General features: G+C 37.3%; 1 non-coding gene across 1 annotated transcript; it reads left to right on the top strand.

Annotated features, from left to right (window-relative positions):
- The first annotated feature begins 450 nt into the window (after positions 1 to 450).
- Positions 451 to 582, top strand: LOC115063903. Its single transcript, XR_003843771.1, has one exon. It is a non-coding gene; the product is annotated as a small nucleolar RNA SNORA38 (small nucleolar RNA).
- Positions 583 to 17,043: the final 16,461 nt, after the last annotated feature.

Genomic DNA, 17,043 nt, shown 5'->3' with positions numbered 1-17,043 from the left:
AGGTGTCAATGTATATTTCAGGCTTTGGGGAACTGGAAAATAGAGGTCTGTAAAAGCAAGTGTCCTGTATTCTGCATTGAAAATTTGACATTGCAGTATTTTTTACTCTAATGGGATGTGAGAAGAGGAATGTATCCTGTTCATTTTGGAAATGTTACACTTTGGAAACAATGTTTCATCCAAGCACAAGTTAAATTTTATTTAAGAAATTAACAGATTCTGTAGTAAATGAAGACAATCAGGCTATAAAATGTAATGTGATAAAGGACACTAGGATTTCTAAATTTATCAAATTAATATATCTACTATGCAGGTTTTTTAATCATGCATATTCGTGGACATGTGCTAGAGGGATCACCCAGCTAGCCATGTGACTTACAAACAAAGAAACTGAGAGCTGTGGATTTATGAATAATGTAACTTATGCCCTAAAATAACCTGTAGAAAATAACCAAGTTGAAAAACATCTTTGGTTCCCTGTCCTTGGACACATAAGAATTGGAGGCAAAGAAATGTGGTAGATTTGGAAAGATTTGGTACCAGCTTGCTCCCCATATGCTCAGGATCAACCATCCCTCAGAGAAAAGAGAAAGAAAAAGAGAAAAAAGAAGAAAAGAAAAACACCATCTTCCTGAAACAATAAAGTAATAACCCTCAAAGTAACCTTGTTATACTGGAGTATTTGCTTATATGGAGATTAAGTCTATTTCTCAAACCATGGAGTAGAATATAGTAACAGAGATTATAAAGGTATTTGGCAATAGTGTTAGATGTCCTACTGTTATACTTATTCAGCAGTTACTCTGAACAGGACCCTCCTATGTTTAAGTTTAAGAACATCACTTATTGGAATTAAAAACTCAGAATAGACATATATGTTTCACAATTATTTTTTGTGGCAGACACAATACACGACACACAAAAGTAAACCAGTGATCCTCTATGTTTGGGGCATGTCATCATCCCTTGTGAGAAATGTATACAATAACCCTAAACTGAGACACACACATCACTTGGATTGACATTTCACAATATCCTTCATCAAAGTGGAATGTGATGGGAACCATCACCATTCTGTATGGGACACTATTAAGAGAGAATGGCCACTTAGCTACAGTTTTGAAAGAATTGCGTTGACTGGATGAGCTCTGGCTAAAACATGTTGTAAAAAACAAATGGCTAAGACATTTCTTCATTAACAAACCCTCTCACAGCAGCATTTCAAAAAATATTGATCAAGCAGAGACACTTGAAATGTGACTCTCTATTGCCTTTCAATTTTGTGTGGTCAGGTAGCTCAGGTGGTTTGTGACCTCAGGAGGTAGTTGACACTCACTATCACCACAGTGACTCTTCAGTTGGATTAATTCTGCCCTTTCTACTTATGCTGGGCCATGTGTGGGCCATATTTTCTGGGACAGATGATTATTTTGCTCTCCTTATCTGGCTCTTCTTAGGCTTCTACCATCATGTCTTCCTCTTTGATTCGGAGATCTGAGACCCCTTGAGTAGATGAGCTGGGGTGATTTCTCCCTGACAGGTCTACACTTTGAGAAGTGTTTACAACTGCAATAGGATTCAGGCATGAAGTTAGATGATGGAAAGGATGTTTGAAAAGTTCTGTCTAGCCATTTTTCCATGAAAATTCTGATCTCTTACCTTTCAAATTCTTAATCTTGCAGCTCTTATGAAAAGTGCAGTTTTCCCAAAACAATACTTTCCCTAAATGACAGAGAAAGAAAAGAGCAAGAAAATAAAAATGAGGCATAGGTGTTTTTTCCTTCCAGGTACAGAAACAAAAGGAGTCAGTTTTCTTGAGACACAATAATTGTTTTATTTTCTAAATAAACATTTTCCTTTTGTTTCAATGTGTCACAACTATGGATATTGTTATTAGAGAACATCTTGGTTGTACACATGATGCTATGAGTGTTTACAAGGAATTTCTACTGTTTAATTTTAAGCAAATATCTTCTTTTAAAGACAACCAGGTAAAAAGAAACCAATTAAGCTATCATGTAACATGGTTTAATATTTCTTTATAAATGATAAAAATAAAAATACACAAGTATAACAATAATGTTGTGGGAAACAAAATAAGTCTTGAATGATAAATATAAAGCAAATAAATGTGGCAGTCAGTGAAGCTCTATGGGGTCTCTGCACCCAGTTGTAACTAGTTTGTGAATCCCTGCCATTGTTTGCATTTATCCTTTTTTCTAGTTCCTCGCAGTTTTTTCTTCCCCCCATTCATTCCATCAAAGGTTTAAGAAGTCCTCCAGGACACTGAATCTTTCTCAACCAAACCCACCTCACTCCATGTTGTGGCCATCCCTGAAACCAATAATGACTCTACCACAGCTACCTTAGAACAGCCTACCAGGAATATTTTGCTTATAATGATATTTGCCATTTAAAATATATTTATTTTTTTATCTAATTGAGTTTATATGTATCTGAGAGAAAACAGAGAATAGGTAGACTGAGTCATGGTCTTAGCATAGGGAAACATTGAAACACTTCAAGACTGTAGAGAAGCTCTGCATGGCATGAATACTCGTGAAGGTCAAAGGAGGTAACTGGTAAAAAAGTGGTTCAGGCTCCTTTCAGCAAAATCTTGCTGGTGTATGCAATAGTGTCTGTGTTTGGTGGCTGATTATGGGATGGACCCCTGGGTGGGGCAGTTTCTGGATAGTCCATCCTTTTGTCTTAGCTCCAAACTATGTCTCTGTAACTCCTTCCATGGGAATTTTGTTCCCAATTCTAAGAAGAGGCAAAGTGTTCACAATTTGGTCTTCGTTCTTCTTGAGTTTCATTTCTTTAACAAATTGTATCTTGGTTATTCTAAGTTTCTGGGCTGTCTCTTGTGAGGCTATGCCAGTGCCTGGCAAACACAGAAGTGGATGCTCACATTTAGCTATCAGATGGAACACAGGTCCCCCAATAGAGGAGCTAGAGAAAGTACCCAAGGAGTTGAAGGGGTCTGCAGCCCTATCAGTGGAACAACAATATGAACTAACCAGTACGCCCAGAGATCGTGAATCTAGCAGCGTAAGTAACAGAAGATGGCCTAGTCAGCCATCATTGGGAAGAGAGGCCCCTTGGTCTTGCAAACTTTATATGCCCCAATACAGAGTAACACCAGGGCCAAGAAGGGGGAATGTGTGGGTAGGAGTGCAGAGGGGGAGGGTATAGGGGACTTTGGGGATAGCATTTGAAATGTAAATGTAGTAGATACCTAATAAAAATTGTGAAAAAAAAAAAAGTGTTTCAGGCCGGGTGTGGTGGTGCATACCTTTAATCCCAGAACTTGGGAGGCAGAGGCAGGCAGATTTCTGAGTTTAAGGCCAGCCTGATCTACAAAGTGTGTTCCAGGACAGCCATGGCTACACAGAGAAACCCTGTCTTGAACACCCCCCCCAAAAAAAAATAGTGTTTCAGAGACTATTCTGTCTTTAATCTTCGCAGACTAAAGCATTGCTTAAAAAGGAGTGATTTGTCCTTGATAGAAAGGAGAATGAGAAAATACAAGGCAAATATCATATATATATATATATATATATATATATATATATATATNTNTGTGTGTGTGTGTGTGTGTGTGTGTGTGTGTGTGTAGAAACTACATTGTTTTGATTTTTTAATATTTTATTATGGCACACAGGATTGAATATGGAACTGTGTTCTTCATTCAAGTATTTCATAAACCAAACAGATGTTTGCTTCCACTCATGACTGACACATGTGAAAAGCTTGCAGACCAGGAGCTTCCTATCTACAAAGGAATGCCAAGAGCCTTCATAGTTCAAACTCACATCATAGTAAAGAAATGCTTTGCCTATTTGTGTAGTAACACATATTCAAGTAGAGGTAAGTGATGCAAAGAGACCGTGTAACTTTAAATGCAGACCACTTGATTTTTAGGTAAGATTTCCTAAGTCTAAAGGTCACCTAAAAACCAGGTAGTGAAGAAATCAACAAACCAAGCAGTTCCTAAAAACATCACAGCTGCAGAAGTACACCAGAGCTGTAGATAGGTAAAGACGTCATCTATATTCCACACCAAACACAAGTGCAAGCTTTACCGTGGCTTTACCATAGATGTGGATGGATGGGGAAAGATGATGTAATGTCCAACCAGGCATTGACCTCCAAATAGTTACCAATTAAGACATGCAGAGCAATACCAATGCGGCACGCTAATTTATTCTCTCCCCCCAAGAAGTGACAGTAATGTAATTCCATTAACTGCTTGTGTGGTCTTTAAAGTGTTTCAAAATGTATAGCATCAAAGGCAATTATGTGAGGCAGTAGAATTAAGCAGACAACACACCATTCATGAGCTCAGGATTCCAGGCAACGTGTTTGCAGTGGCAGATAACCTTTGACCTCTAATAATCTTACTCACCCCCCCCCCCCACACACACACACACAGGACATTTCTCTTAATTGTTTCATGGGCTCAGGTAGAAACTACATTTAAGGTTGAGGTTCAGCCAGCTTTTCAGTGCAATAGGAAATAATAGTATCTGTTCAAACTTGGATGTCATATAACTTTTATGCCTTGAGGTAATACAAAAATGGTATTGAATGGCTTGAGAGATAAAGCATCAGTAGAACACTTACTGCTTTTGCAAAAGAACTGGGTTTGAATTGCATCATCTATACTAGGTTGTTCACACCTGCCTTTAATTCTCATGTGAAGGGCTCTAATACCCCTTCTGGCCAACACAAACACCACAAACAATACAGGGTGCACAGAAACTCATGCAGACACACCCGTATAGGTACATATAAATTTAAAATAAATAAATAAATAAATAAATAAATAAATAAATAAATAAATAAGAAAATATGAATGAATAAAAAATACCAGGTTTGGTTTCCAACTAAGATAGCCTACTATTAATTGACTATTAATATTAGTCAATATTAGTAACTACTTTACATGTTTCATTTCCTCCACAAATACTTTAAACAAGGACATGGATAAGTAGAATATGTACAATGCAGTCCACATAGAGAAAAGTTTGCCTATGGCAGAAAAGCAAATATAGTATGAGTGAATAGAGACAAGGAGTAGGTTATCTGTGCTGTGATGGTTTTTCTGATGGTGAATTTGACTTGATGTAGAATCACCTAAGTTTCGGAGTATACTATGTTAACTTATGTAGCTAAATTTAATGAAGATGGGAAAGGTTTAGATATAAGAGGGTCAGTGGAAAAAAAGTTTTTTTTCCCTTCTTGCCTTCAAATTTTGCTGGTTAATTCACTTATTATGCTTGACTCATGTTGGTGAGATCATGAATAACCTTGGCAATGCTGTTAATATTGCTGCATTTCTTACTGACATCAGAACCACACTTCTTTAGCTTTCCAACACAGACAAAGGCTAGTGGCTCTCCAACAATAGCACTGGATCCTCATCTTTCTACTCAGATGTAATCCAGGCTCATAGAAAAAGCAGTTACAACGTTCTCAGCCCATACATTTTAAAGATAAGCATTATTAGGCTATCAAAACTACATAATTTTAGCCAGTGTAATAAATATTCATTCTTTTAATTTTGTTTTTCTATAGGTCCCAGACTAACATTCTAAGCTCATAGGGAAAGTCAATATTTTCAAAATCATAATGCCAAATTCCATAGAAATTAAGAGGCTTTAAATTTTAGTATCTTCATACATTTTAATATATGAAAATAACATATATGAAATCTATGAAAATAAATATATAAATTTATTCTCTTTAAGATAATTATTACATTAAAATTAAATTTTAAATAACTTAAAATTTAAATAATTATTTTATAACCAAATTCTAAACCAATATCATATTTAAGTGTTTCCTGAATTCTCAAAGGTAAACTTAGAAATCTTCCATAAATTCACCTAAGAGACAAAAACAGACAATAAGGAGAGTATCTAGGGATGTACTATCCTAGTCCTATGGTAGGATAGAAACAAATGTGTAGAGTGTCACAAACATGATGATAATTACCAATTGTGTCAATTAGCAGCATAGTCATAGCACTTCTCAGTGTTTCACTGAGTAGAGTTTGAACTGAAAAGCAAAGGAAAGAAACCCAGTAGACACATACATCTACCATGGAAAAATAAACACAGACAAAACCACCTCCTCATGACAATCCGTATGTAGGACCTAGAGTCATATTTTCAATACTAACTCATGGTATGCATACATGAAATATAGGTGGGTAGCACCTTGATATGATAATATCTGAACAGTAGTAATGATGATAAAATATTGAAGACTTTTCTAGAGAATAGGAAGGACATGAAAGAATCAGTCACATGGATGAATTCAGAGACTGGGTTTTGATGGGCTTTATGTAAATACTTTTTATGCTGTGTGAGCATTCATTCAAATCAAGAACATGTTTGTGATTGGAGAGTAGGGCTTTGGATTCAGAAATTTGGAAAATGAAGTAAGTTAGATGCTTTTATCAAAACTGGAGGAAAAGTAATTGGGATAAAAATGTGTGCTGGTGAAAATATATGAGTTTACGAGTTCTCAAAGATGTGTTAAGTGGTCAGCATAATTAGCAAAAATGAAGCCTTTGCTGGTGAGGTGCCCTTAGACTGTCATGAGATGTTAAGTGTTCAATTTCATGAACTTCAGCATTTCTTTCTTGGCAAAACATTCATAAAAGTAAAATAAAAGTGCAGTATGTACAATTCTTATTATGTATCTGATGATTTCCCAGCAGGCTGATTCTAATGGCTTAAGCTGGCACACTTAGTGTGTGAAGGGTCCTGGCAATAAAGGGCCTGTTTCAGTACCACTGGAGAAATGGCTCACTCACTGTAAACTAATAGGATAATAATTAATGCTGCTCCTGCTGCTTGATGTGTGGATATGCAGAGGAAGAGTCATACCCTATGAGGGGACCAGTAAAAGAAGAGGAAATTGAGTGGGAACCCAAGACACATGTAATTCTTGGTAGTCATAAGTAGGATTGAAATTAGTTATATATTAATCTAACACTGAGCACTGGCATATTCCATTCCAGCATGCTACAGTAAATCAAGTTTTGATTAAGCTTAGTGTTATAGCTTTATATAGATCCATGTCTAACACTTAGGTCCCCTGTGTTGCCATGTGACTATTCTCAAGAATATTTCAAATCACAGCCTATCTATCTTCTTTTTATTTATTTATTTATATATTTATTTATTATTTCATTTATTTACATTTCAAATGTTATCCCAAAAGTTCCCTATACCCGCCCCGCCCCTGCTCCCCTACCCACCTACTCACACTACTTGGCCCTGGCCTTCCCCTGTGCTGGGTCATATAAAGTTTACAAGACCAAGGGGCCTCTCTTCGCAGTGATAGCCGATTAGGCCATCTTCTGCTACATATGCAGCTAGAGACTCGAGCTCAGGGGGTACTGGTTAGTTCATATTGTTGTTGCACCTACAGGGTTGCAGCCCCCTACAACACCTTGGGTACTTTCTCTAGCTCCTCTACTGAGGGCCCTGTGTTCCATCCAATAGCTGACTGTGAGCGTCCATTTCTGTGTTTGCCAGGCACTGGCATAACCTCACAAGAGGCTGCTATATCAGGGTCCCTTCATCAGTATCTTGCTGGCATGTGCATTAGTATCTGGGTCCAGAAACTTAGCATACCCAAGATACATCTTGCGAAACACAAGAAAACAAAGAAAGGTGACCATCGTGTGGATACTTCATTCCTCCTTAGAATAAGGAACAAAATACCCATGAAAGGATATAGGTTCAGAGACAAAATTTAGAGCTAAGATAAAAGGATAGACTATCCAGAGACTACCCCATCCGGGAATCTATCTTCTTTATGTAGGTGAAACTGAATGAACTGCCAGTGTACTGGCAGACAAAACAGATACATTTGAGAAATTGCAATAATTGATTATCAATGAAAATGAGGAGGATGGTATATCTGGAAGGGATGAGCTTAATCTAAGGAATATGAATGGCCTAATCCTAAGAAAGACTTGATTTCAACTAAATCAGAGAATTGTTAGATGATATCCTGAAAATGTGGTTCTATGACCTAAAAAGACACACAGTGAAATCTGTCATTATTACAGTATTAAGAGCTTACCTATTGGTAGGTGTTTCATTATTACATAAAGTCATGCTGTGTTCCCTCTCAGTTTCTCCTGTCCTATTTCTTTCTCCCATTGGATGATGAAAGAAGAAGGCTCTTGCATACCCAATTTTAGATAATTGTTTATTGAAAGTTAAATGTTCTATTGTAGTTCAATAAAATGATACACAGAACAGTTCCTTGGTTGAAAACTGAAAGTTTTAGATAATCGAGAATAAGTCTGGGTAGCTAAGAACACTGATGTGCAAATAAGGATTCAAAAGAAAATCCAGGCACTGTGGCCCATATCTAAGAGTATTATTGCTACACTCAGTTGTTTAAGGGGTGCCTGAACAAAAATAACAATGACAACAATAACTCAGGAAGCAAAGTGAAATAAGAAAACATTAGATTCCATATAAACAAAGAATGAGAAGTAGAGTCAAATATCCCCCAAAATTTGAGACATGAAGATTAATAAGTGATGATAGTGCATTCAAGAATCGAAATACACTTTTCAGGATGATATTGATTTCCAAGACAGCATTTTGTCCAACACTTTATATGTTATTTTTTTAGACAGCTTTTTAATCAACATTATTGAAAACATATTTGTAAATCTTATGACTCCATCTACCAAGCAAGACTTTGAAAGATAATATCTGTGAACTATTGTGGGGCGCCGCCTCACATATCACCATCACCAGATGGCGCCGACATCTGCTGCAAAGCTGACATGCAACCCCATTGCGCATGCGCTAGTGTTTTCCTGCTCTCTGTGCCAAAGTGCTCGCTTTCTACGCCACCTCGGGCGACCCGGATCTGGCCTATCAAGGGCTGCCATGTCCGAGGCGGAGTAAACCTCCTATATAAGGGAGGCAGTCTTTGTTCTCAGGGTCTCCGCATTGTGAAGCTTATGCTCTCCCTCTCAAGATGCATTAAAGCCTGCTACAGAAGGNTCCTGTTTGTGTGCCGCGTCGTTTCTTGCTGGCGAGATAATTAGCGCGGGACAAACTATAGAGGGTTTAATATTCTATTAAGAGACAAGAATAGTCAGTAATAAAGGAATTAAGGCAATGATAGTAATGTGTGTTCATATTCATGCATTTGTATGGGACGAAGTTTGTGTAGTATGTGTGTGTTCACATGGACATGTGAGGGTGTATGTGCTTGTGTGTGTGCACATGCATGCTTGTGTGTGTGTGTGTGTGTGTGTGTGTGTGTGTGTGTGTGAATATGTGGCCAATCTTGTGGTATCCACAGGATAACTTCAGGTGTCATCTTCATTAACTTTTACCTCCTTGGATATAGGGCTTCTCTGATTGCCTCAAGGTCACTAATTAAGCTAAAATTCTTGCTAAGTAAATGTCTCTGCTTCTGTAGATCTGGGTAAATGAGCAAGTCATCATGTCTGGCATGTCATTCCAACCAAAACAGTTTACTAATTATTAAAACAACATTCACTCAAGAATATTTAGGTCAGAGTTCCCTGTTACACATCCTTTGTCCTCCAGCCATCTAACCAAGATTAAAGTAATGGGATTCCCCATCTAAATTTGGAATGAGAACTGAGATAAGGTATAAACAAATCTGTCTGGACTAGTTTCCCAGAGAGAGAGGAAGTGTTAAATTTGTGCTCATATAGAGGTCATGTATAATCATGTCTTAGATGGAACTGTGGTGTGCATTTGTCTGAATGTCTGAATATCTGCCCCAGTATTGAGATGAGATAAATTACTTTATTGGAGATTTAGGGAATTCTTTCTATTTTTGGCTGGAGACCAATTTAGAGAATTGTATAGATATGTTAATCATAACAAAAGTAGACAGGGATGACAGTAGATTCTAATAATATTGAATCCCTAAAGTCATCTATGATTACCTTAAACTAGCCATCACAGGGACAAATGTAAATATTTATGGAAAAGTTAAAATAGGTACCCCCATTATGTGACTTCTCAGCATTTTTCAACTTCATGGTGATTCCTTTTGAAGCTATCTTAAAATTCATAAATATGTTGTAGAAGTTTGGAAAGTATATTTAGTTTCTTTGTTTTAAAGCCTTATATGTTTATTTATTCCTATATATTTTTATTATTCAAGATATTAATAATCAATTTTGGATACACTGATTCTTAGAACACAATATAATCTCTTTATCATTTCAAATTTTCTAACTTATTTACTTTCTCTCTTCATTACAAAATGTTAAAACAACTAAAACAACTAGGTAATTAAAATTTATTCTTTCACTCTGTTTTTTTTAATAAAAATATGTTTCAACTTTCATGAAATTTTAGTTTTTAAGTACAGTCATTATATTGAACATAAAGGAATTGCTGCATTGAATAATTTTTACAGTGGAATTTATGTTTACATCTTAAATAGTTAAACAGAAAATTATGAATAGAAACTTAACAAAAATCACAATTTATATATATTAATGTTTATTTTATTTACTCTTCTAGTAGTAGGGTGTGGAACTTACTGTGAACAAGAAGCAAAAGACAGAGAAAGAGTTTGTGGTGATGAGATCTGCCCTTTCATGGATAATCCTCCATGTGGATAATAGCATACAAAAATGAGTAATCATCCTAGCAGAGAGTCCTAAACCAGTAGAACAATGAAATATATACATATCAGTGTAATGAAGTTGAAAAACCAATATATAATTTGGTGAAGCTTAGTTCCTGAAGGGACTTTGGCAGGGAGGTGTTGGTTGTATGACAGGATCAGCCCAAGGATGTCTGAGATGAAACGAAGCTCAAAGAATTACGTTCAGAATGAAGAATAACACTTTTCTTTCTTATTTTTATTAGATATTTTCTTTATTTCCATTTCCAATGTTCTCCCCTTTCCTAGTTTCCCCTCCAAAAATCCCATAGGCCCTCTCCCCCCACCTGCTCCCCAAACTACCCACTCCCATTCCTGGTCCTGGCATTCCCCTATACTGGGGCATAGAGCCTTCACAGGTCCAAGGGCCTCCTCTGTACATATATAGCATATACACAAGTTCCACCATGTGTTTTCTTTGATTGGTGATATAGTTCTAAGGAGTTCTAGGGTTACTAGTTAGTTCATATGGATGTTCCTTCTGTGAGGCTTCAGTCCTCTTCAGCTCCTTGGGTATTTCTCTGAATAATTCATTGGAGACTGTGCTCCATCCAATGGATGACTGTGAGCATCCACTTCAGTTTTTGCCAGGCAACAGCAGAGCCTCGCAGGAGACAGCTATATCAGACTCCTGTCAATAGACTTTTGTTGTCATCTGCCTAGTATCTAAGTTTGGTGGTTGTTTATGGGGTGGATCCCCAAGTGGGGCAGTCTCTGGATGGTCGTTCCTTCAGGCTCTACTCCATACTTTGTTTCTATAACTCCTTCCATGGGTATTTTGTTCCCCATTCTGTCCACACTTTGGTCTTCCTTCTTCTTGAGTTTCATGTGTTTTGCAAATTGTATCCTGGGTATTCTAAGATTCTGGGCTACTATCCACTTATCAGTGAGTGCATATCATGTGTGTTCTTTTGTGCTTGGGTTACTTCCCTCAGGATGATATCCTCCAGATACATCCATTTGCCTAAGAATTTCATAAATTCATTGTTTTTAATAGCTGATTAGTACACCATTGTGTAAATATACCACATTTTATGTATTAATTTTTCTGTTGAGGGATATCTGGATTCTTTTCAGGTTCTGGTTATTATAAATAAGGCTTTATGAACAGTGGAGCATGTGTCCTTATNACCAGTTGGAACATCTTCTGGGAATATGTCCAGGAGAGGTATTGTTGGATCCTCCGGTAGTACTATGTCCAATTTTCTGAGGAACCACCAAACTAATTTCCAGATTGATTGTATCAGCTTACAATTCCACCAGCAATGGAGAAGTTTTCCTCTTTCTCCACATCCTTGCCAGTATCTGCTGTCATCTGAATTTCTGAACTTAGCCATTCATTCTGAATTTTTGAACCAGCCTCACTGGTGTGAGGTGGAACCTAAGGGTTGTTTTGATTTGCATTTCCCTGATGATTAAGGATGTCCAACATTTTTTCAGGTGCTTATCAGCCATTCAGTATTCCTCAGTAGAGAATTCTTTGTTTAGCTCTGTATCCCATTTTTTAATAGGGTTGTTTGATTTTCTCAAGTCCAGCTTCTTGAGTTCTTTGTATACATTGAATATTAGTCCACTGTCAGACTTAGGATTGGTAAAGATCATTTTCCAAACTGTGGGTAAGCTTTTTCTCTTATTTGCAGTGTCATTTGCAGTACAGAAGCTTTGTAATTTTATGAGGTCCCATTTGTCAATTCTCGATCTTACAGCACAAGCCATTGGTGTTCGGTTCAGGAATATTTCGCCTGTGCCCATATCTCTGAGGCTTTTCCATACTTTCTCCTCTGTAAGTTTCAGAGTCCTTCGATTTTATGTGGAGTTCCTTGATCCACTTAGCCTTGAGCTTTGTACAAGGAGATAAGAATAGATCAATTCACATTCTTCTGTATGATAACCACCAGTTGTGTCAGGACCATTTGTTGAAAATGCTGTCTTTTTTCCACTGGATGGTTTTATCTCCCTTATCAAAGATCAAGTGACCACAGGTGTATGGGTTCATTTCTGGGTCTTCAATTCTATTCCATTGACCTACCAGTCTGTCACTGTACAAGTACCATACAGTTTTTATCACAATAGCTCTTTAGTACACCTTGAGGTCAGGCATGATGATTCAACCAGAGGTTCTTTTATTGTTGAGAATTGTTTTTGCTATCCTAAGTTTTTTTGTTATTCCAGATGAATTTGCAAATTTCCCTTCCTAACTCAGTGAAGAATTGAGTTGGAATTTAATGGGGATTGCATTGAATCTTTCAGCAGGATAGCCATTTTTACTACATTGATCCTGCCAATCCATGAGCATGGGAGATCTACCCTTCTTCTGAGATTTTCAATTTCTTTCTTCAGAGACTTGAAGTTCTTATCATACAGATCTTTCACTTCCTTAGTTACAGTCACACCAAGATATTTTATATTATTTGTGACTATTGTGAATGGCGTTGCTTCCCTAATTTCTTTCTCAGCTCATTTATCCTATGTGTAGGGAAAGGTCATTGATTTCTTTGAGTTAATTTTATATACAGCTACTGCACTGAAGCTGTTTATCAGGTTAAGGTGTACTCTTGTCAGATTTTTAGAGTCACTTATTATACTAACATATCATCTGTAAATAGTGATATTTTGACTTTCTTTTTTTTCCAATTGGTATTCCCTTGATCTCTGTTGTCTAATTGCTCTGACTAGGACTTCAAATAATATGCTGAATATGTAGGGAGAAAGTGGGCAGCCCTAACTAGTCCCTGATTTTAGTGGGATTGCTTCAAGTTTCTCTAAATTTACTTTGATTTTGGCTACTGGTTGGCTGTATATTGCTTTTATTTTGTTTATGTATGGGCATTCAATTCCTTATCTTTCGAAGTCTTTTATCATGAATGGGTGTAGGATATTGTGAAATATTTCTCAGAATGTAAGGAAATGATTATGTGGTTTTTGTCTTTGAGTTTGTTTATGTAGTTGATTACATTGATGGATTTCCTTATATTAAACCATCCCTGCATCCCTGGGATGAAGCCTTCTTGATCATGATGGATNATCATTTTGATTTGTTCTTGGATTCAGTTTGCAAGAATTTTATTGAGTATTGTTGCATCGATATTCATAAGAGAATTTGGTCTGAAGTTCTCTTTCTTTGTTGGATCTTTATGTGGTTTTGGTATCAGAATAATTTTGGCTTCATATAATGAATTGGGTAGAGTACCTTCTGTTTCTATTTTGTCGAATATTTGGAGGAGTATTGGAATTAGGTCTTCTTTGACAGTCTCATAGAAATCTGCACTAAACCCCTCTCATACTTGACTTTTCTTTGGTTTGGAGGCTATTAATGACTGCTTATATTTCTTTAGGGGATATGGAACTATTGAGATAATTAATTAGATCTGGATTTAACTTTGGTACCTGGTATCTCTCTTGAAAATTGTCCATTTCACCCAGGTTTTCCAGTTTTGTTGAGTATAACCTATTGTAGAAGGATTTGATGATGCTTTGAATTTCCTCTTGCTATGTTGTTATATTTCACTTTTCATTTCAAATTTTGTTAATTAGTGATGTACCTGTGCCCTCTATTTAGTCTGGCTAAGCATTTATCTATCTTATTGATTTTCTCAGAAAAACAGCTCCTGGTTTGGTTATTTGTATAGTCCTTTTTTTTTTTTCCTACTTGGTTGATTTCATCCCTGAAAATTATTATTATTATTATTTGATTATTTCCTGCCATCTCCTCCTTTTGGGTGAATTTGTTGTTCTGATTATTATGTGTTGGGAGGAATTTCTTTTCTGGTCCATTCTATTTGGTGCTCTGTAGGCTCCTCTTAAGTTCATGGGCATCTCATTCTTTAGGTTAGGAAAATTTTGTTCTATAATTTTGTTGAGGATATTTACTGGCCTTTGAAGTTGAAAATCTTCATTCTCATCTGTACCTATTATCCTTAGGTTTGGTCTTGTCATTATTGACTTGATTTCCTGGATATTTTGAGTAAGGATTTTTTTTTTTTTTTTTTTTGCATTTTTCATTTTCTTTGGTTGTTTTGTCCACATTCCCTATGGAATCTTCTGATCTTCTACACCTGAGATTCTCTCTTCCTTATCTTGTATTCTGTTGCTGATGCTCAAATCTATGGTTCCTGATTTCTTTCCTAGGATTTTTATCTCCAGAGTTGTTCCCTTTGTGATTTCTTTATTGTTTCTAATTCCATTTTTAGATCCTGGATGTTTTTATTCAATTCTTTCATCTGTTTGCTAGTGTTTTCCTGTAACTTTTTAAGGGATTTTTGTATTTCCTCTTTAAGGGCTTCTAGCTGTTTACCTGTGNTTTCCTGTATTTCTTTAAGGGAATTATTTATTTCCTTCTTAAAGTTCTCCATCATCATCATGAGAAGTGACTTTAGATCCATGTCTTGCTTTTCTGGTGTGATGGTGAATCCAGGACTTGCTATGGTGGGAGGGTTTGGTTCTGATGCTGCCAAGTAACCTTGTTTTCTGTTGCTTCTTTTCTTATGCTTGCCTTCTGCCATGTGATTATCTCAAGTGGTTGCTGCCCTCAATATATGTGATTGGAGCCTGTTCTTCCTATAATCCTGGTTGATTCAAGGAATCCTCAGAGTCCTTCTTTCGCTGTGATCCTGTGATTATGGGCTCCTGTGAACCTGAGATTCTGGGTGTTCATGACACTCAAACTTCCTCTGAGAATTTGAGATCCTTGTTTGACCAAGATCCTGTTTTTCTGGGATCCTGGAATCCTAAGATCCTGGGTGTGTTACAGTGACTGGAAGTGGTTTCTCCTCTGGGGACAGTGGGGCTCTCTGGTGTGTGTGAGACCAACATTGATCAGAAGGAACCCAGGTCACAGGTCCTCCAATGCTCCTATGTCCTTGCTCCTGTTGTCACAAGCCCTTTTTGATATTGTATTGCTTCCTTCTATAACAACAGTTCTAGTCCTGTAGGTCATGACCCCTTCCTAGGTCACAACAGATATTTTGCATATTAGATATTTACATTATGATTAATAATAGTAGCAAAATTGCAGTTGTAATGAAAATTTTTATTGTGAGGATCACCACATAATATGGGACTGTATTAAAATGCTGAAGTAATACGAAGCTTGAGAATTACTGTTCTAGTACACTCCAATACACATTAGCTTATGCAGCATTTATTTCAATGTATGTGTTTTACTAAATATGTATTTGTGGATATTATTAAAGTTTCCTGACTTCCCTGGTAATCACACTCCACCTTAAACATTATAGCGAGCTTTTAACTAGAAGCATGATACTCTAAACCATTTTAAGTATACAAACTCTTATTTCAGATATTCTTTGTCTGAGGAACCTTGAGGTGTCTAAAATCATCTTTTTGCTTTGGAGTCTGAGTATATTAAGCTTGACTATAATAGCTTTTTCAATAATGAACCATATTTTTTTTCATTTAAACTACCACTTAGAAATATTAAAGCACTAAGCTTCTTCTTTCTAAATATTTTTGTAGTAATTTTCTTAGTTTCTTGCAACCATATAAAAATGTTTGTTGAGAGAATTAATGAATGGCTAAGTGAATATTAATGTAAGAAATTCACCATTCCGACTCCCACCATCTCTCTTCTGAACCGCAGCAGAGGCAGCTGAACACTCCAGAGGACTCTCCAGAGGACTATCTTTGGGATCAAGGTCCTCCGGATCATGGGTGAGTGGAACACTATCAACTCCAGAGAATCCAGCAGGGGCTTGTGCCAGCAGGAACAGGGACAAAGGAACACTGCCCGCCCAGAGGTGGGGTTCCAGTCCTGTCAGGACCACACACACCATCTCTCTTCTGAACCCGAGCAGAGGTAGCTGAGCTCTCAGGAGGACTCTCAACACCACAGGTCCTTGGGATCATGGTGAGTGGAACACAATCAACTCCAGAGAATCCAGCAGGGGCTTGTGCCAGCAGGAACAGGGACAAAGGAACACTGTGCACCCAGAGGCAGGGTTCTACTCTGGTCTCAGCCACCGTGGCCATCTCTCTTCTGAACCCCAGCCAAGACAGCTGAGTGCTCAGAAGGACTCTCCACACCACAGATCCTTGAGATCACAGGTCCTCTGGATCACGCAGGGAGATTTGGCCTACAGGGAGGACTCTGACTCAGAAGGAGGATCAGAGCTCCAGACTTCTGGGCACCTAGCTTGCAAGAGGAGTGCTTGCCTGCAGAGAGTGCTCTGACCAAGGGGACACAGGAGAGAGTTGGATTCCCAGGAGTGCTGACAGGGGCTAACAGAATCACAGGAGAATCAAAATCCAGCCAGAGACAGCTTGAAAATTAATACCAGAGATTTCCGGGAAACGTAAGAATCTTACTAACAGAAACCAAGA

Source organism: Mus pahari, chromosome 4 (genome assembly GCF_900095145.1).
Source record: "Mus pahari chromosome 4, PAHARI_EIJ_v1.1, whole genome shotgun sequence".
In the NCBI taxonomy this organism is placed as follows: domain Eukaryota; kingdom Metazoa; phylum Chordata; class Mammalia; order Rodentia; family Muridae; genus Mus; species Mus pahari.
The sequence above is the reverse complement of the archived record's forward strand: the minus strand, read 5'-3'. Positions and strand labels throughout refer to the sequence as shown.